Source organism: Gorilla gorilla, chromosome 9, assembly GCF_029281585.2.
Source record: "Gorilla gorilla gorilla isolate KB3781 chromosome 9, NHGRI_mGorGor1-v2.1_pri, whole genome shotgun sequence".
Classification (NCBI taxonomy): Eukaryota; Metazoa; Chordata; class Mammalia; order Primates; family Hominidae; genus Gorilla; species Gorilla gorilla.
Genome location: NC_073233.2, coordinates 93,733,343 through 93,755,978, shown reverse-complemented (window position 1 = coordinate 93,755,978; position 22,636 = coordinate 93,733,343). Strand labels below are relative to the sequence as shown.

The 22,636-nt window shown below is 41.8% G+C and overlaps 2 protein-coding genes across 27 annotated transcripts in view; one reads left to right on the top strand and one right to left on the bottom strand.

Moving 5' to 3' along the window:
* Positions 1-5,410, bottom strand: part of CCDC83 (coiled-coil domain containing 83) — a 124,756-nt gene extending 119,346 nt beyond the window's left edge. For 3 of the 21 annotated variants that reach the window (XM_063710778.1, XM_063710769.1, XM_019037035.4), the window contains exon 1: positions 1,736-1,800. The gene's annotated coding sequence lies outside the window, so the exon portion shown is untranslated. Of the gene's footprint in view, positions 1-515; positions 561-1,272; positions 1,803-5,308 lie in introns of those variants that run through there. The other 18 variants (XM_019037040.4, XM_063710772.1, XM_063710774.1 and 15 more) reach the window with 15 other exon arrangements.
* SYTL2 (synaptotagmin like 2) overlaps positions 1,827-22,636 on the top strand; it is a 158,391-nt gene continuing 137,581 nt past the window's right edge. For 2 of the 6 annotated variants that reach the window (XM_063710738.1, XM_055355616.2), the window contains exons 1-3: positions 1,881-2,175; positions 2,693-3,023; positions 10,209-10,357. The gene's annotated coding sequence lies outside the window, so the exon portion shown is untranslated. Of the gene's footprint in view, positions 2,176-2,692; positions 3,024-10,208; positions 10,358-22,636 lie in introns of all 6 variants that reach the window. The other 4 variants (XM_063710734.1, XM_063710739.1, XM_063710743.1 and 1 more) reach the window with 4 other exon arrangements.

The window sequence follows — 22,636 nt, the reverse complement described above, 5'->3', positions numbered from 1 at the left end:
CTAAAACATTAATTTTAAAAATTGAGACCTCTTTTCATATTGATTATGTATATATGATAGGGACCAAAATTGTTAGTGTTAAAATGTAAAATTTGCCCGGTTTGGAAATATGTTAAAATCATATATTAAAATCAAGGTATTTAAAAATATCTAGATGAGTGACATTTTCAAGTTTCACTTGGATGACTGAAGATGTACATTACATTAGCATGTATTTTCTTCACCAATCCTTTAGTCATGGCACATTTTTCTACTGCAGTACCCAAAGATATTGGAGTCTTAGCTTTAAAATTAGTCCGTCTTCTGATCCAGAGTTGCTAATATCAAATAGTTTGAACTGCAGTATATTACACTAACTTCTCTAGTAACCAGAACTACATTTTTTCCCACTCTTACTGTCCTTCAGTTTTAGAATTATCAACAAAGAAAAGAAAAATAACTATGAAAATATTATTATGAGGATAAGGGAAAAATATGCAATAATAATGGTAGAGAACAAAAAGGCTTCTTTCTACCTTCAAATAGCAGTAGTGAGTCTAAAGAGGATCTTCTGGAGGTGGCTGTAAGGCAATCCATGAGCAATTATCACATAGACTGATAAATACCCAGTCATTATTTTTCTCCTCTGTCATCACAGGAATCTTTCTTTTCCTTTTTTTTGGGGGGGGGGGGGGACTTAGATAGGGCACTTTTTTCCCATCTCTTAATCACTTCCTCAACTCTCTCTTGCCCAGCAGAAAATTATGGGATAAGGAAGGGAGTGAGGAAACAACATGGCACTGTACAAATGTGACAAATTCATAAAAGAAACCAAGTGTTTTCTTTAGAAGAATGTTGTAGTATCCAGAGCAAGAAGTTGAAACCAATCTATGAATTGGGATATGAGGGTAAAAGACATCAATAACACACTTAGCACATATGAAGTACCTACAGGGGAAGAGCATTGCGCTGGTATTGAGAAGGATGCAAGAGTATGTGAGGTCCTCAGAAAGCATTCACTAGACTCAGAATTTGATGAGAGGGGCACTAAGAGAAGCAAGACCGAGCTTAGTCCCAGCTCCTGCACAGAGTTGTATAACCTCGGCCATGTCTCTGAACCTCTGACCTGTTTCCTCCTCCATCTGTCCTAGTTGCTGTCCGGGCTATGAGGCTCCAGACGCTTTGGGAAAACTGTCAAGTGATAAAGCCTCATAAGAATGGAAGGCATTCTTAGTCTACTCTGCGTCTGCTGTGTGCTAGGGGCTGTGTGAGGGCACCGTGAAGGTTACAAACCTGAATCAAATTCAGAGCCTGCCTTTCGAGAGGGCAAATAATGTATCCAGGGGTTCTACCGCAAGGCGGAGAGATGGGTTAACACTCTGATCAGATTAAAAAGGCCTGCCCTCCTTCTCATCTCCTGGGTGGAGAAGAGGAGTGGGCCTATCAGAGCCCTTCCCAGCAGCTCCTAACGGCCCAAGAACGGCGCTTCGTGGACAAGACCAGGAGGGCGCGACCCCCAGGCTGATCTCGAAGCGGCGCAAGCCCAGGCCCGTGGAGAGGGGCCCGTGGAGAGTGCAGCCCGTGGAGGGTGGTCGGGGGGAAGCTTATAAAGTCTTCAGTGTCAGACTGGAAGGAGCCAGGGGCCAAGAAAAGAGGCCAGCCAGTCTCCTGACATCCCCTCCACAGCCTGCAGGGGCGGATACCCGGCCCTGGGCGGACAGCTCGCACTTCCTTTCAGCTCGCCGGCCAGGCCTACCGGCTCCACCGCAGCGGCTGCCGCGCCCTGCATTTCCAAGGCAACCGACGTCTTCCTCCCCACTCCCTCCCCACCCGCCCTAGCTTAGCCGCGAACGGCGGGCCGAGCGCGCCATCTGGTGGCGACGCAGGGAAGGGTCCCGGCCGAGCGCCCGCGCCGCCGCCTTGGTAGCCGCGGTAGCGCTCTCCCGCCTTCCTCCGCGCGGGATTTTCGGCGTCCCTCAGCCAGCTGGTATCAAACGCTCACGCGCTGGTTGGCTCCCTTTAGTCGCAAGCCTGGAAGTTGGTGACTATAGACACAGGGCCCACGGGCTTTGTGCTGTGACCGTGAGCAAGTCATTTGGGTCTCAGAGTTTGTGTCTTCCGCTGTAAAATGAGACGCCTGGACTCGGTGGCGGTTTCCGCACAGTTCGGGGGACGGGGACGGGGCCCGGTTGTCTGGTGAGGCTTCTGCGCGCCTCTGCCCCGCTGCGCTCCTTCCACCATGGCGGCTTGTCTTCTTTCTACTTTTGTGCACTAATTCTTTGGTTTTAGCTCTTAATAAGAATGGCAGATCCCTGGACTAAATGCTTACAGGAAAACTTCCTGCTGTATAAGTCCTTGATTCTGTTTTTCTTCTCGCTTTCCTTTTTTGCTCGTAAACCTAAAGAAAGGAATTTAAGTCCAGCATTTCCCACTCTTCGCTTTTTGCTGTTCTTTCCTCCGAGAGAGAAAAAGAAAATCCTACACGTACAGCCTTTAAAGTTCCTCTTTCCTCTCCTGCATTATTTCTCATTATCTGCCGCAAGATAATTTTCTTTTTTTGGTACTTTGACACTGGCTTTGAACGGACAACTTTCTTTCTTTTTTTTTTTTTTTAATGAGTGGAAATATTCATTTTATTCAGCACTTAGAAATAACAGTTCTTGATAATATTATGATTTATAATTTATACATGGTGTATTTTAATGAATTGCAGGTGTTTAAGAAATAAGTAATATAGCAGGGCGCGGTGGCTCACGCCTGTAATCCCTCACGCCTACAATCCCTCACGCCTGTAATCTCAGCAGTATGGGAGGCCGAGGTGGACAGATTGCTTGCGGTAAGGAGTTTGAGACCAGCGTAGCCAACGTGGCGAAACGCCATCTCTACGAAAAATTAGCCAGGCATGGTGGTGAGTGCCTGTAGTCCCAGCTACTTCGGAGGTGGAGGCCGAAGAATTGCTTGAGCCTGGAAGGCTGCGATCTCAGTGAGCCGAGACTGCCACTGCACGGGTGACAGAGCGAGCCTCTGTCTCAAAGAAAGAAAGAGTATGTACCTGGATATGTATTTTCATTTTTATTTTTTACAGCTTAACGAGATTTTTTTATTTTCCTGACTTTTCGCTTTGGAGAATTAGTCAATAGTTTAGGTCTGTCTTGTTCGTTTACTATGGGGTTTGAATTTGAGATGGGGCTGACATCACTTTGGGGCCCTTTTCTTCTTTTTTTTTTTTTTCATTCACGGGTGTTTCTCACAGAGGGGGATTTGGCAGGGTCACAGGACAATAGTGGAGGGAAGGTCAGCAGATAAACAAGTGAACAAAGGTCTCTGGTTTTCCTAGGCAGAGGACCCTGCGGCCTTCCGCAGTGTTTGTGTCCCTGGGTACTTGAGATTAGGGAGTGGTGATGACTCTTAACAAGCATGCTGCCTTCAAGCGTCTGTTTAACAAAGCACATCTTGCACCGCCCTTAATCCATTTAACCCTGAGTGGACACAGCACATGTTTCAGAGAGCACAGGGTTGGAGGTAAGGTCACAGCTCAACAGGATCCCAAGGCAGAAGAATCTTTCTTAGTACAGAACAAAATGGAGTCTCCTATGTCTACTTCTTTCTACACAGACACAGCAACAATCTGATTTCTGTATCTTTTCCCTGCATTTCCCCCTTTTCTATTCCACAAAACCGCCATGGTCATCATGGCCCGTTTTCAATGAGCTGTTGGGTACACCTCCCAGACGGGGTGGCGGCTGGGCAGAGGGGCTCCTCGCTTCCCAGAAGGGGCGGCTGGGCAGAGGCGCCCCCGACCTCCCAGACGGGGCTGCGGCCGGGCGGAGGTGCCCCCCACCTCCCTCCTGGACGGGGCGGCCGGGCGGGGGCTGGCCCCCACCTCCCTCCCCGACGGGGCGGCTGCCGGGCAGCTGCCGGGCAGAGGGGCTCCTCACTTCTCAGACGGGGTGGCCAGGCAGAGACACTCCTCACCTCCCAGACGGGGTCGCGGCCGGGCAGAGGCGCTCCTCACATCCCAGACGGGGCGGCAGGGCGGCGGGGCAGAGGCGCTCCCCACATCTCAGACGATGGGTGGCCGGGCAGAGATGCTCCTCACTTCCTAGATGGGATGGCGGCCGGGAAGAGGCACTCCTCACTTCCCAGACTGGGCAGCCGGGCAGAGGGGCTCCTCACTTCCCAGACGATGGGCGGCCAGGCAGAAACGCTCCTCACTTCCCAGACGGGGTGGCGGCCGGGCAGAGGCTGCAATCTCGGCACTTTGGGAGGCCAAGGCAGGCGGCTGGGAGGTGGAGGTTGTAGCTAGCCGCAATCACGCCACTGCATTCCAGCCTGGGCAACATTGAGCACTGAGTGAACGAGACTCCGTCTGCAATCCCGGCACCTCGGGAGGCCGAGGCTGGCAGATCGCTTGCGGTTAGGAGCTGGAGACCAGCCCAGCCAACACGCGAAACCCCGTCTCCACCAAAAAAATACGAAAACCAGTCAGGTGTGGTGGCGCATGCCTGCAATCGCAGGCACTCGGAAGGCTGAGGCAGGAGAATGAGGCAGGGAGGTTGCAGTGAGCCGAGATGGCAGCAGTACAGTCCAGCTTCGGCTCGGCATCAGAGGGAGACCGTGGGGAGAGGGAGAGGGGGAGGGGGAGGCGGAGGTGGACAACTTTCTTTTACATCCTAGGAGCGTCTATGTCCTGGTAGTTACATTTCAGTCAATTACTTATCCTTTTGTCCCAGGAAGACAGAAATGAGGCCCGTTTAGGCTTCCCTGCTCCGTTCGTAAGTCACCTGTTTGGCATTCTTGAATTTGTTTTTTAAAAAATGGATTATCATATTTTTTATTCATGCTGTGTTATATTAATAACGTATTAAGAACTTAAAGGAAGGGAACTGAAGCAGTTAATAAAAATATTAAGCAGCTTTTGGTTAAGGGAGTTTTTCTCATCAGTAAAATATACAAAAATTAATCATTGTTAGAGATAACTTACGTGTTCCACCTCATTTTAACCTCCGTTTAGTCTGTCAGTGTTGTGTTTATTAAGTGCCAGGAATTTGCTATGATCTACACATCTGATAAATGTTCTTCTGTTAACCTGGTTTTCCCTAAAATAACATCATCAGATGGGATTATAGGATAAAATTATTAAGAGTGCAAATTCAGGAGAAAAAGCTACCAGCGGAAAATTTTTAAAGCATGGAGATTTTTTAGTTAAATAGAAAAGCAACTTGTGATTCTTCAGCACTTTGAATTCATTCCCACATCATTTGTTTTAAATCTTAGGACTGCTTCTATTATGAGAGCCTGGGCCCATAGTGAAAAAATGTACTTTTACCTATCATTTATATCCTGCACAGTTTTTCTTATGGTGTTTACCAGTTGGTGGTCAGTGTGAAGCCAGATAAAAACCATTTGCTGAGTTTCCTCATTTGACCTTGATTTTCTGTTAGCCTTGCCATGTTGAATGATGTAGAAATAGACGTAGGAAAGTATCTGTAGTAGAAGAAGCCAAATATGCTGTCTGTTTTTGGAAAAACCACAAAGAACCTGTTTGAGATGAGCAATTGCTAAACAGAAACAACTGCAGGGTCTTATTATTATTATTAAACCTCACAATAATTTGTAAAGACCTGAACTAGAAATGAACTTACTGCCTTTGCGAACCAGTTCAAACTTTTGATAAATCAGACATTTTACCTACAGCAGTTACTTTTGAGATATAGAAAATTTGTGCTACAACTTCCTATCCAATAACTTTGTTCCTCACAAACTTGAAACAATTAAATAGATGCTTTGCAAAAATAAATAATCATGAACTAAAATATTCTCTTAAGAGGAAGAAAGTATATGCTACCTTTAAGAAGGAGATTGTTTTAACCCAACATCCATTGTCACGTTGCAATATTGTATTATAAAATGGGATGGTGTCTCACTGTTTATAAGGGTCATATTTTTTGGCTTTAAGCCAGAGGCACATACCTGCAGTTCACTTTTTTTCTTTATCTCTCCAAACCAAGTTTAACTTAAATAACCAGAATTCTGGCAAAAAGATACCACATCTCTTTTTTTTCCTTCTTACTTCGTCTGCCTAATTAATGTTTGAAATTACTCTTATGATCTCTTTGTTTTCTCAGATATAAGAGGAGCCCAGGACAGTAAGCTGGAGCCAGGGTTTCTTATCCCAGGAACCTGGACTATATGATTTGAATTGTGCCTGAGGGCTTTAGCATGTGACATCACAAGAGTATTTAGCAACAATGAATTGCTGCCTGCTTGCTATAGTTTTAAAATATGAACACAAAAGGACAAACATATAGACCAATAGAATATAACAAAAAATCAAGAAATATACTTGTACATATAGGATCAATTGCTTCAGACAAAAGTGTAAAAGTAACTCGATAAGCAAAGCATAATCTTTTGAACAAATGTGATTGTAACTATTGGATATCTATTTGGAAAAAAAAAATGAAGCTTCACTCAGACCAAAAACCATACAAAAAATTAACTCAAAATGAATCATAAAGGTGAAAACTACAAAATTTCTAGAATAAGACAAAAAATCTTTTTGACTTTGCATCAGCCAAGTGTTATATAGGACACAAAAAACATGATTCAAAAAAGAAAAAAAGAACTTGAACTTCATCGAATTTAAATTTAAAATATCTGCTCTTGAGGGTTTGGTTTTTTTTTTTCTTTTTTCTTTTTTTGGTTTGTTTTTTGAGTCAGGGTCTTGCTCTGTCACCAGGCTGGAATGCAGCAGTATGGAAATGGCTCATTGTAGCCTCGAACTCTCAAGTTTAAGTGATCCTCCTGCCTCAGCCTACCAAGTAGCTGGGACCACAGGCACATGCCACCATGCTCAACTGATTTTTTAGTTTTTTATTTTATTTTTTGTAGAGATGGGGGTCTTGTCTTGTTGCCTAGGCTGGTCTCAAACACCCAACCTGAGGCAATTCTCCCGCCTTAGCCTCTCAAAGTGCTGGGATCATAGGCGTGAGCCACCATGCCCAGGCTGTTCTTTAGTTTTAAGAAGATGAAAAGGCAAGCCACAGTCTGGAAGAAAACATTTGCAATACATATACCTGCCGGAAGACTGGGATCTAGAATTTATAAATAATTCCTCAAGCTCAATAGGAAAAAACCAACTAATTACAAATGCCAAAAGATTTGAATAGATGCTCCAAAAAACAGATATATTCATGGCCAATTGGCACACGAAAAGATGCTCAATATCATTAGTTATCAGGCAAATGCAAATTGAAACCACAGTGAGATACTACTACACACCTACTAGAATGGCTAACCCTAAAAGACTGACAATACCATGTGTTGACAAGGATGTGGAGTAACTGGAACTTTCATATATTCCTGATGGAAAAACAAAATTGTGCAACCATTTTGGAAAACAGTTTAGCAGTCTTTTATAAGGTTAAACATATATACTGTATGACCCAGAAAACCCACTCTTAGATATTTATTCAAGAGAAATGAAAATGAATGTTCATAGGTGCTTATAATACTACTTAATAAAAAAAGGAATGTTGCCAGCACTTAGGAATGAAAAAAAAAAAAGGGTGGGGGGAATGAACTATTGATACATGCAACAACCTGGATGGGTCTCAAAAGAATTGAGCTAAGTGAAGAAGCCAAGTGTGAAAACTGTATGCTGTATCATATGAAATTCTAGAAAAGCCTGGAAGCAGATCAGTCATGGCCCTGAGCTCAGGGGCTGGGGTGTGGGATTGACTGCAAGGGGGCAGGAGAGTACTTCCGGAATAAAGGAAATGCTCTATATCTTGATTATGGTGGTGGTTACAAGGGTGTATAGATTTGTTAAAACCCATTGAACTATATATTTAAAATGGGTACATTTTATGGTATATAAATTGTACTTTAACAAAGTTAATTTTTTTAAAATGGTTTCAGGCTGGGCACGGTGGCTCATGCCTATAATCCCAGCACTTCGGGAGGCCGAGGCAGGTGGATCACCTGAGGTCAGGAGTTTGAGACCAGCCTGACCAACATAGTGACACCCCATCTCTACTGAAAATACAAAATTAGCTGGGTGTGGTGGTGCATGCCTGTAAATCCCAGCTACTTGGGAGGCTGAGGTAGGAGAATCGCTTGAACCCGAGAGGCAGAGGTTGCAGTGAGGCGAGACTGCACCACTGCACACTCCAGCCTGGGCGACAGCGAGACTCCATCTCAAAAAAAAAAAAAAATAGTTTCAACCTGGGCGTGGTGACTCACCTCTGTAATCCCAGCACTTTGGGAGGCTGAGGTGTGTGGATCACCTAAGGTCAGGAGTTTGAGACCAGCCTGACCAACATGGTGAAACCGCATCTCTACTAAAAATTCAAAATTAGCTGGGTGTGGTGGTGCACACCTGTAATCCCAGCTACTTGGGAAGTTGAGGCAGGAGAATCGCTTGGACCTGGAAGCAGAGGGTACAGTGAGCTGAAATTGCACCATTGTACTCCAGCCTGGGTAACAAGAGCAAAACTCTGTCTCAAAAAAAAAAACGAAATGAAACAACAACAAAATAAATAAATAAAGGTTTCATATTCTTTAACACTCCTCTCTTCAAGAGGTGGCATCAACTGTTCCCTCTCCTTGAATCTGGTGGTCTTATGACTACTGTAAGCAAGAGAGTATGGAAATGACTGTGTTACTTCTGAGGCTAGGTTATAAAAAGTCATGCAGCTTCCCCCTGGTTCTTTTGGGATACTTGCTCTAGAGGAAGCCAGCTGCCATGTAAGAAGTCTATTTCCTATGAGACAACCATGCTGGAGAGGCCGAGTATAGGTACTGTGGTCCACCATTCTAGCTGACCCCACCTTATAACCCACAAAGTGCCAGACATGTGAACAAAGTCATCTTGGGCTGTCCCAGCTGGCCCATCCATCCGCTAAGTATAGCTGAGTTAATCTCAGTTGAAGCCACAGGAGCGAGAGATCACCAATTACTAACCTACAGGATCTGTGAGCTGTAATAAAGTGGTGGTGGTTTTATGTTATTTATTTATTTTATTATTTTTTTTTTTTTGAGACAGTCTTGCTCTGTTGCCCAGGCTGAGTGCAGTGGCGCGATCTCGGCTCACTGCAAGCTCCACCTCCCAGGTTCACGCCATTCTCCTGCCTCAGCCTCCCAAGTAGCTGGGACTACAGGTGCCCGCCACCACGCCTGGCTAATTTTTGTGTGTGTGTGTGTATTAATAGAGACCAGGTTTCACCGTGCTAGCCAGGATGGTCTCGATCTCCTGACCTCGTGATCTGCCCACCTCGGCCTCCCAAAGTGCTGGGATTACAGGTGTGAGCCACCACGCCTCGCCTATTTTATTTATTTTTAATTTTTTTTTGTAGAGACCAGGTCTCACTGTGTTGCCCAGGCTCACCTTGAACTCCTAGGCTCAAGTGATCCTCCCACCTCAGTCTCCCAAAGTGTTGGGATTACAGGCATGAGCCACTGCACCCAGCCCAGGTTGTTGTTTTAAACTAATTAGTTTTGTTAGTGTATTAGTTGTCTATTATTGCACAACAAATTACTCCAAAATTTAGCAATTCAAGACAATAATAATCATTTATTATCTCCCAGTTTCTGTGGATCAGGAATTTGGGAGCAACTTCATTGGGCAGTTGTAGCTTGTTGTAACTCATGAGGTCAGATGTTGGACAGATTCTATCTCTGCCTGAAGGAGTTCTCATTTTAGGGGAAGTGATGAGCAATCAAGTTATTCTGCAATTATAAAACAGTTGGATACTTTCCAGAAAAGGGGTAAAAGCAAGGTGCTGTGGAAAACCTAATCCAGTCTTGAGAGTCAGGGAAAATTTTCCAGAGGAATTGAGATCTAAATTAAAACTTGACAATGAGCAGGAACTTGACAATGAGCAGGAAGACTGGAGCATTGAGTGGGAGGGCCTGGGACAGAGGGCATTGCAAACACAAAGCCCTAGAGGTAAAAACGAAAATGATGAGTTTCTAATGGAGCAGAAGAGATTACCGTGGTTGGATAATAGGTTCCCAGGGATAGGAGAGAAGTGAGACAGGAGGCTGGAGAAGCAAGTAGGGACAAATCGTGGCGGGTCCTCTGAGCCATACAGAAGATTACAGGCTCTGTGATGATGACAGAAGTTCACTCTGGCAAGTGTAGAGGAGGCTGGGAACAGGCAGGACAGGGTCAGGTTCCAGAATGAGTTCCACTGACCACAGTTTCAATCTTTCTTTTGCCTGAGGGTCACTCACTTGGTTCCAGTTTCTGGTCCAAGGAGCTTGTCTCAGGCTCTGCCCTTTGCAAGATTGCAGTGACTGGCAAAAAGAATGACCTCATCTCTTTGGCTCAAGTTGTCAGCTTGCCTAATCTCTGAAGTCTTCTATGACTCAGGTGAGATGCCCACCTCCACACCAGGAAGTAGTCTATGAAACTACTATTACCACACCACCAGAGAATATGTGGAGTAACACTACCTCACATCTGGAGAATGAGGCAGTATACATTCTAACTTCCATATTTTAAGAACTGTGTTTATGGAAAGGAAAATAAAATGACGTTTTCAGGAATATGTACCAATATTAGCAAACCCAAGGTACTGTGCTCCATTTTTAAATAAGGGAATAATAAGGTTGTGAATTACTCCCTACACACTTCATACGGTTTTGAGGACATACTATTTTACCCTTTATACAGCACACTAGCTAAGAAAACCCACTGCCAGAAGACCACTTTCTTATTCTATGTAAATGAAATGTCTACAAAAGGCAAATTTACTGAGACAGAAATTGAGAGGCTTCAGCTAGGGCTTACACGATAGAGTCACCAACAGGGGGACTGCTTGGAGAGGAAGCTGTCCAAGTGAAGCCATCAACAGTTGAAAGGGGTATCGCAGAGAAGAATATTCTTTGACCCTGAAATTGAAAAATCCTTCTTCTATCGAATGCCCCTGACTTTGGGAACTACCCACTGAGGCATCTGGTGAGACTGAGAGATATACTTTCTGTAACCACACTTTGTTGATGCTTATTTTGTTTAAGAACATGAACTTGGGGTCAGTTCAGGGTTTTGAAGCTGCTTACTAGCTGTGTGACCTTGGATGAGTTACTCTAGCTTTCTGTGTCTCAATTTCCTGATCTATAAAATGGACATAATATTGCATACTTCTCAGGGCTGTTCTGAAGATTACTGGGTACAATTCCTGGCGCATAGTAGGTTCTCAATAAATGTTAATTCTTCCTTGTAGCCTTTTAACTGTTATGTGAGAATGCTGGAAAGTAGGAGAATGTGAAACTTTTCTGTGTCACATTTCCCATGTAACCAAAGAGGGCTTTCTCCACCTAGTTGGTGTCTAAATTTGATGGGACCCAAATATGCATCTTGGACCCAGCTCCAAGCCTGCACACACACACTCAGCATCAGTTAGATGGCTCACAGTCGTACCATGCCCCAAACTTATTATCTTCCACCCCCTCCAATTTGCCCCTCCTCCTCGAGGCTATGTTCCATATTTAGTAAATGACACCAGCCTCCACTTAGCTTTTCAAACCTGAAGATTAGGAGTCGTTCTAGGCTGTTATTTTTTATTTTATTTTTATTGTTTGAGACAGAATCTTGCTCTGTCACCCAGGCTGGAGTGCAGTGGCATGATCTTGGCTCACTGCAACCTCTGCCTCCCAGGTTCAAGTAATTCTTCTGCCTCAGCCTCCCAAGTAACTGGGATTTCAAGAGTGTGTCAGCACACCCAATTTGTATTTTTATTACAGACAGGGTTTCACCATGTTGGCCAGGCTGGTCTTGAACTCCAGACCTCGAGTGATCTGCCCGCCTCGTCCTCCCAAAGTGCTGGGATTATAGGCATGAGCCACCATGCCTGGCCCATTTTAGACTCTTTAATTTTCCTCACCTCCAGATCTAATCAAGCTTCAAGTTTCAGCAGTCTATTGACAGATTCCACTGGCCACAGCTGGAACTGAACACATTCTACAGTAGATTTAACCGAGCCATTAATTTTCATCCAAAAGTATTTTGGATGATATTTGTTGAGAAGCTACTATGAGCTAGGCACTATGGCAGGCTCTCTCTTCACTGCCTCCTCCCTAGTACAGGTCCCAATCTTTCCTGAGTTGACTGATGAAATAGCTTCCTACCCAGCTATCCTGAATTCATTCCTGTCTTCACATTCTTCCACAGACCCATTCCCTTGTTTAAGACCATAAATGACTTTCCACAGATCTCTTAGGAAAGAGTTTCTGACATGGCTGATAAGGCCCTCCAAGATCCAGGCCCACCCAGGTCTAGGTCAGGTCCCCTTGTTATATGCTCCAGTTGGGTTCCCCCAAAAACACCCTTATATGGGGGTTTTAGTGCAAGTAGTTTATTAGGGAGGGAGTCTTAGAAAGCTATGGTAGGAAAATGGGGAGATGAGGGAGGAAGAAAAGCCAATTCAGGATACGTTAACAAACAAGTTATTGGGAGATGGGTAACTGGGGCTTGGTTTCACTGAGAACCCTGGGAGACAGGAGAAAATATGCTCAGAATTGTCTTACCCAAAGGGTGAGGAAGCTGGGTGGTTAACTCTCATTTATCATCAGTTGAGGATGGTCCTGAGGGCATCGATTCCCCGGCCCCAATAGCCTACAGGGGCTAACCATGCCGCTACCCACTGCAGGTCAGAGAAGTCCTCACTCAGGACTGAGTATTGAGGTGCTTACAGGAAGAAGCTAAGGGCTTGCCTGGTGAATGCTGAGGGGATATGGGCAGCCACCAGAGTGACCACAGCTTTCAGAATGCACTTGACCTCCCCTTTGTAGCTCTCCTTACCCTTGAAATGAACTCATTCAGTGTCAGTCTTTCAAGCTAATCTCTTAACTCTGTAAGGGTGTAGACCATGTCTCTCTGCTTCACCATTATACCACCAGTGCCTAGCACAGGGCCTGACATGTAAAAGGTGCTCAGAGATATTTAGTGAATGTTTGGATAAATGAATAAATGGTTATTCTTTCCAGAAAGTAAACCAGGCATGCCATACTGTGAGAATGCCAGAAAGTAGTACCTGACAAATAAGTTACACCTGTGTAATAAAACCTCTATGTTATTGTGACATCTGAATTCACATAAATCACTTGATTTTTAAAAATTTAACTTTTATTTTAAGTGCGGGGGTACATGTGCAGGTTTGTTATATAGGTAAACTTGTGTCATGGGGATTTGTTGTACAGATTATTCTGTCACCCAGGTACCAAGCCTAGTACCCATTAGTTATTTTTCCTCATCCTCTCCCTCTTCCCACCCTCCGTACTCTGATAGGCTCCAGTGTGTCTTGTTCCCCTTTATGTGTCCATGTGTTCTCATCATTTAGCTCCCACTTATAAATGAGAACATGTGCTATTGGTTTTCTGTTCCTCCATTAGTTTGCTAAGGATAATGGCCTCCAGCTCCATCCATGTCCCTGCAAAGGACAAGATCTTGTTCTTCCTTATGGCTGCATAGTATTCCATGGTGTATGTGTGCCACGTTTTCTTTATCCAGTCTACCATTGATGGTAATTTAGGTTGATTCCATGTCTTTGCCATTGTGAATAGTGCTGCAATGAACATATGCATGCATGTGTCTTTGTAATAGGACGATTATATTCCTTTGAGTATATACCCAGTAATGGGTTTGCTGGGTTGAATGGTATTTCTGTTTTTAGGTCTTTGAGGAATTGCCACACTGTCTTCCACAATGGTTGAACTAGTGTATACTCCCACCAACCTTGTATAATCATTCCTTTTTCTCTGTAACCTCACTAGCATCTATTTTTTGACTTTTTAGTAACAGCCATTCTGACTGATGTGAGATGATATCTCATTGTGGTTTTGATTTGCTGATCAGTGATGTTGAGCTTTTTTTCATGTTTATTGGCCACGTGTCTGTCTTCTTTTGAGAAGTGTCTGTTCATATCATTTGCCCACTTTCTAATGGAGTTGTTTTTTGCTTGTAAATTTGTTAAAGTTCCTTATAGATGCTGGATATTAAACCTTTGTCAGATGCATAGTTTGAAAATATTTTCTCCCATTCCTTAGCTGGTCTGTTTACTCTGTTGATGGTTTCTTTTGCTGTGCAGAAGCTCAATTTTTGTTTTATTGCAATTGCTTTTGGTGTCTTCATCTTGAAATCATTGCCTGTGCCTATGTCCAGAATGGTATTGCCTGGGTTGCCTTCCAGGGTTTTTATAGTTTTGGGTTTTACATTTAAGTTTTTAATCCATCTTGAGTTAATTTTGATGTTAGGAAGGGGTCCAGTTTCAATCTGCATATGGCTAGCCAATTTTCCCAGCACCACTTATTGAATAGGGAGTTTTTCCCCATTGTTGGTTATTGTCACCTTTGTTACAGAACAGGTATTTGTAGGTGTGTGGCCTTATTTCTGAGCTCTCTATTCTGTTCCATTGGTCTATGTGTCTGTTTCTGTACCAGTACCATGCTGTTTTGGTAGCCCTGTAGTATAGTTTGAAGTTGGATAGCAGATCTCTGATATTTTTTGACAATACCCAGTTGAGCGCAAGCCCTCAAACTATGAAACTACTACAAGAAAACATTGGGGGAAATCTCCAGAACATTGGACTGGGCAATGCTTTCTTGAGTAATACCCCACAAGCACAGGCAAGCAAAGCAAAGACAGACAAATGGGATCACATCAAGTTAAAAAGCTTTTGCACAACAAAGAATACAATCAATAAAGTGAAGAGGTAATCTACAGAATGGGCGAAGATATTTGCAAACTACCCATCTGACAAGGGATTAATAACCAGAATATGTAAGGACCTCAGGTGACTCTATAGGAAAAAAAATCTAGTAATCTGATAAGAAATGGGCAAAAGATTTGAATAGACATTTCTTGAAAGAAGACATACAAATGGCAAACAGGCATATAAAAAGGTGCTCAACATCATTGATCATCAGAGAAATGCAAATCAAAACTATAATGAGATATCATCATCTCACCCTGTTAAAATGGTTTATATCCAAAAGACAGGCAACAACAAATAGTGGTGAGGATGTGGAGAAATGGGAATCCTTGTACACTGTTGCTGGGAATGTAAATTAGTACAACCACTGTGGAGAACAGTTTGGAGTTCCTCAAAAAGCTAAAAATAGAGCTACCATATGATCTAGCAATTCCACTGCTGGGTATATACTCAAAAGAAAGGAAATCAGTATATTGACGAGATATGTACACTCTTATGTTTACTGCAGCACCGTTTACAATAGCTAAGATTTGGAAGCAACCTAAGTGTCCACCAGCAGATGAATGGATAAAGAGAATGTAACATATATACACAATGGAGTACTATTTAATCACGAATGAGATTCAGTCATTTGCAGCAACATGGATGAAACTGAATATCATTATGTTAAGTGAAATAAGCCAGGAACAGAAAGACAAACATTCCATGTTCTCACTTATTTGTGGGGTCTAGAAATGAAAACAATTGAACTCATGAGAGTTCAACCATCCCCACCTCCCCTCAATCCCCCATACCCTTCCCATCCTCTGGTAACTATCCTTCAGATGGGCTTCAGATGTGCTGCTGGGAGGTGGGGATGGTGAAATTGAGAAAGCCTGGTTTGGAAAAGATCTGTTACAAAAGGGTGAATATCACTGTGGGATAGCAGACAGTAAAGTGTTCCATCATAGTTAGAAAGAGTGAATAAGACTTGCTATTTGATAGCAAAACAGGGTGACTACAGTCAATAATAACTTAATTGTACATTTGAAAAAAATCAAGAATGCAAGTTCCTATAGCTGTTTAAATTTAAAAAGGAGGTAAAGTGGCATTTATTTTTGTATGTTCATGGGATAACTCATGAATATCCCCCATGTACATCATATGACTTTCTCTGAAACTAATAAACTTTGTGCTTCCCTTAAATTCTTAAATTTAAAAAGGCCCAACACAGTGGTGGGCATCTATAGTCTTAGTATTCTAGAGGATGAGGAGGATCCTTTGAGCCCAGGAATTTGAGACCAGCCTTGGCAACATAGTGAGATCCTGTCTCTAAAAATAAGTAAATAAACAAATAAAAACTTGCTTTTAAATGTTCTACATCTTGATTGGGCTGTTGGTTTCATGAGTGTATACATATGTGAAAACTCATATGACTATTATATATGTGGAGATATCTTTGTTGATATAATTTGGATATTTATCCCCATCCAAATCTCATGTTTAATTGTAATCCCCAGTGCTGGAGATGAGCCCTGGTGGGAGGTGTTTGGGTCACGGGGGTGGATCCCTCATGGCTTGGTGCTGTCTTTGCCATAGTGAGTTCTCTTGAGATCTGGTTATTTAAAAGTGCGTGGCACCTCCCCTGGCACTCTCTCTGACTTGTTCCTGCTTTCACCGTGTGAGATACCTGCTTCCCATTTGCCTTCTGCTGGGTTTGGAAGCTTCCTGAGGCTTCCCTAGAGGCCAAGCAGATGCTGGCACCATGATTCCTGTAAGGCCTGCAGCATTGTAAGCCAATTCAACCTCTTTTCTTTATAAATTACCCAGTCTCAGGCATTTCTTTATAGCAAAGCAAGAACATCCTAATACATACACCTATGTCTATATCTACATCCATATCTATGTTTATATCTCCAGAGAAAATACCTTTGTGTAACGCAAAGTATGGATACATACTATCTCCCAAGAAATAATATATTTCCTGCTGGTATCACAAGAATTTTTTTCTCTTCACAGATTCTTGTCCCAATGCTTATATTTGAGGGGGAAATACAGTATTACTTTTCATTATCACTTATTTTTGACACAGAGGTTTGTCAGAGTTTGACAGGTTTTAATAACTGTAACCCAGAACCAGTAAAGGCTAAACAGTGGTTCTTAAACCGAGTGATTTTGTTTCCCCGGAGACATCTGGCTATGCCTGAAGACATTTTAAATTGTCATGACTGGGGAAGGGGTGCTACCGCCATAAATAAATAAAAACTTGCTTTTAAACATTCTATAACATTTGTGAGTATAATTAGTGGGTAGAGGCCAGGGATGCTGCTAACCATCCTGAAGTGTACAGGATGCCCCCAACAATTGGCCTGAATTTCAACAGTACTGAGATTGAGAAAGCGTGGTTTGGAAACGACCAGTTACAGAAGGGTTAATATCATTGTGGGATTGCAGAAAGTAAAGTGCTCCATCATTATTCACCTATTCTTCATATGCTCTTATAAATAATCAAGAGTCTCCATTCTGAGGGAGGACTAGTCATTATAATGTGTGTTCCTCCAGGGTAGAAATCAGATTTGGAGTCATAGCAGTAGCCAGAGGCCCTGGTTCTGCAGTCACTAGGGCTTAATTCTGTTGTCAGCAATCATCAGGAGAGTAACTCCATCATATGGCTTCCCAGCCTCATCATTTTGACTTAAAAAGGATGTATTCAGAAAAATAGGGGGAAGTATATTCTTCTGCTAGGGCAGCCATAACAAAATACCACAGACTGGATATAAACAGTAGAAAGTGGTCCAGATTAAGGTGCCATCAGGGTTGGGTTTTCTTCCTGACTTGGGGAGGGCTTTCTTCCTGACTTACAGATGGCTGCCTCCTTACTGTGTCTTCACATTGCCTTTCTTCTGTTCACATGGCGAAAGAGAGAGATCCCTGCTAGGTCTTCCTCTTCTTATGAAGATAGCAGTTCTACTGAATTGGGCCACACTCTTATACCCTTCATTACCTTAATTGCCTCCGTGAAGGCCCTGCCTCAAAATAAAATCACACTGTGGGTTAGGGCTTCAACATATGAATTTGGGAGGATACAATTCTGTCTCTAAGAGGAGCATTACAAATAAGTGTGGGATATAATGATGACTGAATTTGGAGCCTGATTCTGTAAACGGAATGTTAGAAAAAGGGTGCATATTGATTGCTTGAGGAGAACATTTAGAATTTTCTCTCCTCACTACTTTTTGGGTTAATTACAGAAAGGAGCAAAGGGTTGAAACCAAAACATAATAAACAACTTTTGTAACAGTGAAGCCATGGAATGGGGTGGAGAAATAGTCATTTCTGAGGGTTAAAAATGCCAGAAGGAATATATGTCTATGTATCTAAATTCTAAATTACCTTGTCTATCTATTAATCATCTATCTATGTATCTCTGTGTGTGTGTGTGTGTGTGTGTGTGTGTGTGTATACACATTTCCAAACAGATCTAAGGTCACATTATTACTTTGGAGGCATAAAGTATACTAAGTATAACAAAGTTTGTAATAAAATATTATATGTAATATATTTCATATTTATTAGCTAGAAATACATTTTCTTTCAATTACTAAGTAATTATTTTTTACTTCTCAACATATCTCTTTGTTATATCATATGTGTCAAGAGCCATCATGCATATCTACCCTGAGAAACTCTGGGATGCTAGAGGCCTGTTTGTCAGAGGGCCCTGGGGCTTTGGGAGAAATGGTAGAAGGGGGGCATTTAGGGTTGATTACCATTATTCTTAATATATTGTTATTATTATCATGATAATTTTATATACCTCATAGTGCTACACGTATATACATGTATGAGACTATAAGATTAGAGATTTCCAGTTAAACATGGCAGAGTTTATCTCCTCTTCCTACTGAAACCTCACTAAATGTATACGTGTATGGTGGGGTTGGGTAGGTGTGGGGTGTGGTGTAAATCCAAAAAGACAGAGAATTGGAAAGGAGACATCAGCAAATGGGAAATTTCAGAAAAAAAAATTTGGAAGGTAGAAAATTAGAGGAGAGAAACAATGATTTTGAGCAGAAGTGGTTACTATGTGAGAACCCATAGAGAACACAGGACTTAAAGTGGTACCAATACCATGGAAGATAAGTGAGGTGCAGGGATTAGTTATATGTTTGTTTGGAGCTATTAGCACCAAAGGACCTCTTCCCCATCTCTTGATGCTATGCAGCTACCCTCCGCAGGTGACAGAAGACAAGTTCTCTGGAGACAATGAACCAGAGAGAGCCCAGACAGACTTAGGGATGCCACACATGTAGGGGTGAGGTGGAATTGAATTTATGGCAAGAGGCTGAAACATGCTGATTATGGGAAAATTCGAGTAATGAACAGTGAGATCCTCAGCCTTCTTTCTCAAACCTTGTCCCAGAAAGACCCTACTACCAAATAGCAACTAGACATATGCTGCCCTCCCCTGCAGGCAGGAGATTGGAGGCTTTTTCTCAAGAGAAAACATGTCTACATACTGACATTTGAAGCCTCCAATACAAGAAAGCAGTGAAGGAAATCCCATTATGATAGTTGTGCAGTAGATCGAGACAGTAATCACCCCAACTGGAGCAGGAGAGTTGGAGGGTTCTGAGAAGGATATTGCCAGGAAAACAATGGAGTAGAAAGATTATTGGATATATCTGAGTATTTGGACAATAATAATAGGACCTTGACAGGCCCAAATAAGCATTTGTATAGATTCACAGAAAACTGTGCAACTGAAAATAACAAGGCAAGTATTAACACTTGGAAAAATAGAAAGTTGTTCAAGAAAGGAAAAATAATCATAGTATACTATCTGGCTCAACACTGCATAATATTTGTATGCATTTTTGTTATATAAATAGTGACTAATGATTTAACCAAAAATTGGGAGGCTAGAGGATGGAGTAAGTGAAGTTAGAAGTTGTTGGATAACTTAATTGTCATCTACCATAACGAGAAATTAATTCAGTTTTTGTTAAAAGTGATATTTCAAATTAGTGAGAAAGAATGGTATATTTAATAAGCAGTGCTGGAATTTCCAAATGGAATCTATTAAAAATAAAAATTAGACCCTTATCTTAATATAAAACCCATATTTAAATAATTAAAGTACAGATATTCCTCAACTTATGATGGTGTTATGTCTTAATAAACCCATCATAAGTTGAAAATGTTATAAGCCAAAAATGCATGTAAGGGCTGGGTATGGTGGCTCAGTCCTGTAATCCCAGCACTTTGTAAGGCCGAAGTGGGAGGATTGCTTGCAGCCAGGAGTTGAAGACCAGCCTGGTCAGCATAGTGACATCCAGTCTCTACAAAAATTTTAAAAAGTAGCCAGGCATGGTGGTGTGTGCCTGTAGTCCTAGCTACTTGGGGTGCTGAGGTGAGAGGATCACTTGAGCCCAGGAGTTTGAGGTTATGGTGAGCTATGATTGTGCCACTACATTCCAACCTGGGTGACAGAGAAAGACCCTGTCTCAAAAAAGAAAAAAAAAGAAAAAGAAAAGCATTTAATATGCTTTTCTGAACATCATAGCTTAATCTATCCTGCCTTAAATGTCCTCAGAACACTTACATTAGCTTGCAGTTGGGCAAAATCACAGACTGTAAAGCCCATTTTATAATAAAGTATTGAGTATCTCATGTAATCTATTAAATACTGTACTGAAGTACAGTTTCTACCGAAGGTGTATTGCTTTCACACCATCATAAAGTCATAAAATTATAAGATAGATATTATTAATTTGAACATCGTCAGGTGAGGACTGTCTGTAATAAACATTTTAAGATAAGGGCTTTAAAAATAACCTTGGAATAGAAACAGCCTTCCTAAGCAAGAGACAAGCTGCAAAACCATAAAGAAAAAGGATGGACAGATTTGACTTCAAAAGAATGAAAAACTTAGAAGTAATAAGAAACAAGGTAAATAGAAGCAACAAACTTGGAAGAAAATATGTGCAACATATTTAAGAAATAATGGATTAATATTATTTATCTAGCTACATATATACTTTTTATTAATAGTAGTCCCATTTTGTTCTTTTTCAATCTGTCTTATTTTATATTCTGAATGTGATAATATCTGCAGTATTTGTAGTTCTGATTCTATATTTTATTGTTTCTGTGAACTCTTGTGCATGGTAGCTTGTTTCCTTGTGTTTTAATTGCAAGTTCATGTTCATTGAAACCTTATATGTGAGAACTCTTTAAAACTTTGGCTGGCTGTGGTGGCTCACACCTTTAATCCCAGCAATTTGGGAGGCCGAGATGGGCAGATCACTTGAGGTCAGGAGTTTGAGACTAGTCTGGGCAACCTGGCGAAACCCCGTCTCTACTAAAAATACAAAAATTAGCCGGGCATGGTGACGTATGCTTGTAATCCCAGCTACTCAGGAAGCTGAGGCAGGAGAAAAGCTTGAACCCGAGAGGCAGAGGTTACAATGAGCCACGATCGTACCACTACACTACAACACTACAGCCTGGATGACAGAGTGAGACTCTGTCTCAAAAAAAAAAAAAAGAAATCTTCGACTCAAAGGTCCTTTTCCTGAAAGTTTGCTTTTACTAACTAAATGCCTCAGAGCATTACCAACCCAGAACCACTTTGAAGGATATTTATGTGTGAGGTTTTCTTATGCTACACAGATTTGTGGATTCTGGTTCCAAACCTGCCTGAGGGCTGAACTTGTAGTTAGCAATTTTCCCCCTTCACTTCTCCCCAGTGTCCAAATGGCTTTCCCGTTATTAGTTTTGCAAATCTGATCATGTCACTTTCCTCTACTTAAAAACATATATATATATCATATATAATCATATATATGTGATATACATATATATGATATATAGGTATGTATGATATATATATGATATATATGATATATATTGTGTATATATATGATATATATGATATAATGATGTACCCAAAGACCTACATAATGGAGTCTGGCAATGATAGATGCCCAATATGTTATATGATATAATTTTTTTAAAGGATTGTTTACATTGCTGCCTATTTTCTTTCTTTCTTTCCTTCCTTCCTTCCTTCCTTCCTTCCTTCCTTCCTTCCTTCCTTCCTTCCTCCTTCCTTCCTTCCTTCCTTCCTTCCTTCCTTCCTTCCTTCCTTCCTTCCTTCCTTCCTTTCTTTCTTTCTTTCTTTCTTTCTTTCTTTCTTTCTTTCTTTCTTTCTTTCTTTCTTTCTTTCTTTCTTTTTTTTGAGACAGGGTCTCCCTGTGTTGGCCAGGCTGCAGTGCAGTGGAGCAATCATAGCTCACTGCAGCCTTGACCTCCTGGGCTCAAGTGATCCTCCCAGCTCAGCCTGTCAAGTAGCTGGGACTACAGGCACATGCTACCATACCCAGCTAATTAAATTTTTTTTTTTTGGTAGATACAAGGTCTCACTATGTTGCCCAGGCTGGTCTTGAACTCCTAGGCTCAAACAGTTCTACTGCCTCAGCCTCCCAAACTGCTGAGATTAGAAGCATGGACCACTACACTAGGCCTTAAAAACCTATAGACCAACTCATTTGTCTGGTCTCAGCTTGAACATTATTTCCTCATAAATACCTCCTCTAACTGCCTATCCTGAAACTAAGTCGGATTTCCAATGCACGTTCTTATACCTCCTTGTACTTCTTCTCATAGCATTCATGACACTTGAATTCAATTATTTGTGTAATTATATTTCAGTGACTCTCTTCATCACTGGCTGTAAAGTTACTGTTTTTGGGAACTTTGTCAACAACTTTCACTGCTATATGTCTGACATCTAACGTAGGGCCTGGTGCATATTTGTTGAATGAATACAAAAATTAATTAATAGTTTGGGAAATATTACCATGGAACAAACTAGTTCCTAGCTCTGCAATGTTCTTGCTATGTAAACATGTCTAAATTATTTAATGTCTCAAAGTCTTGTTCATTTATAAAATAGA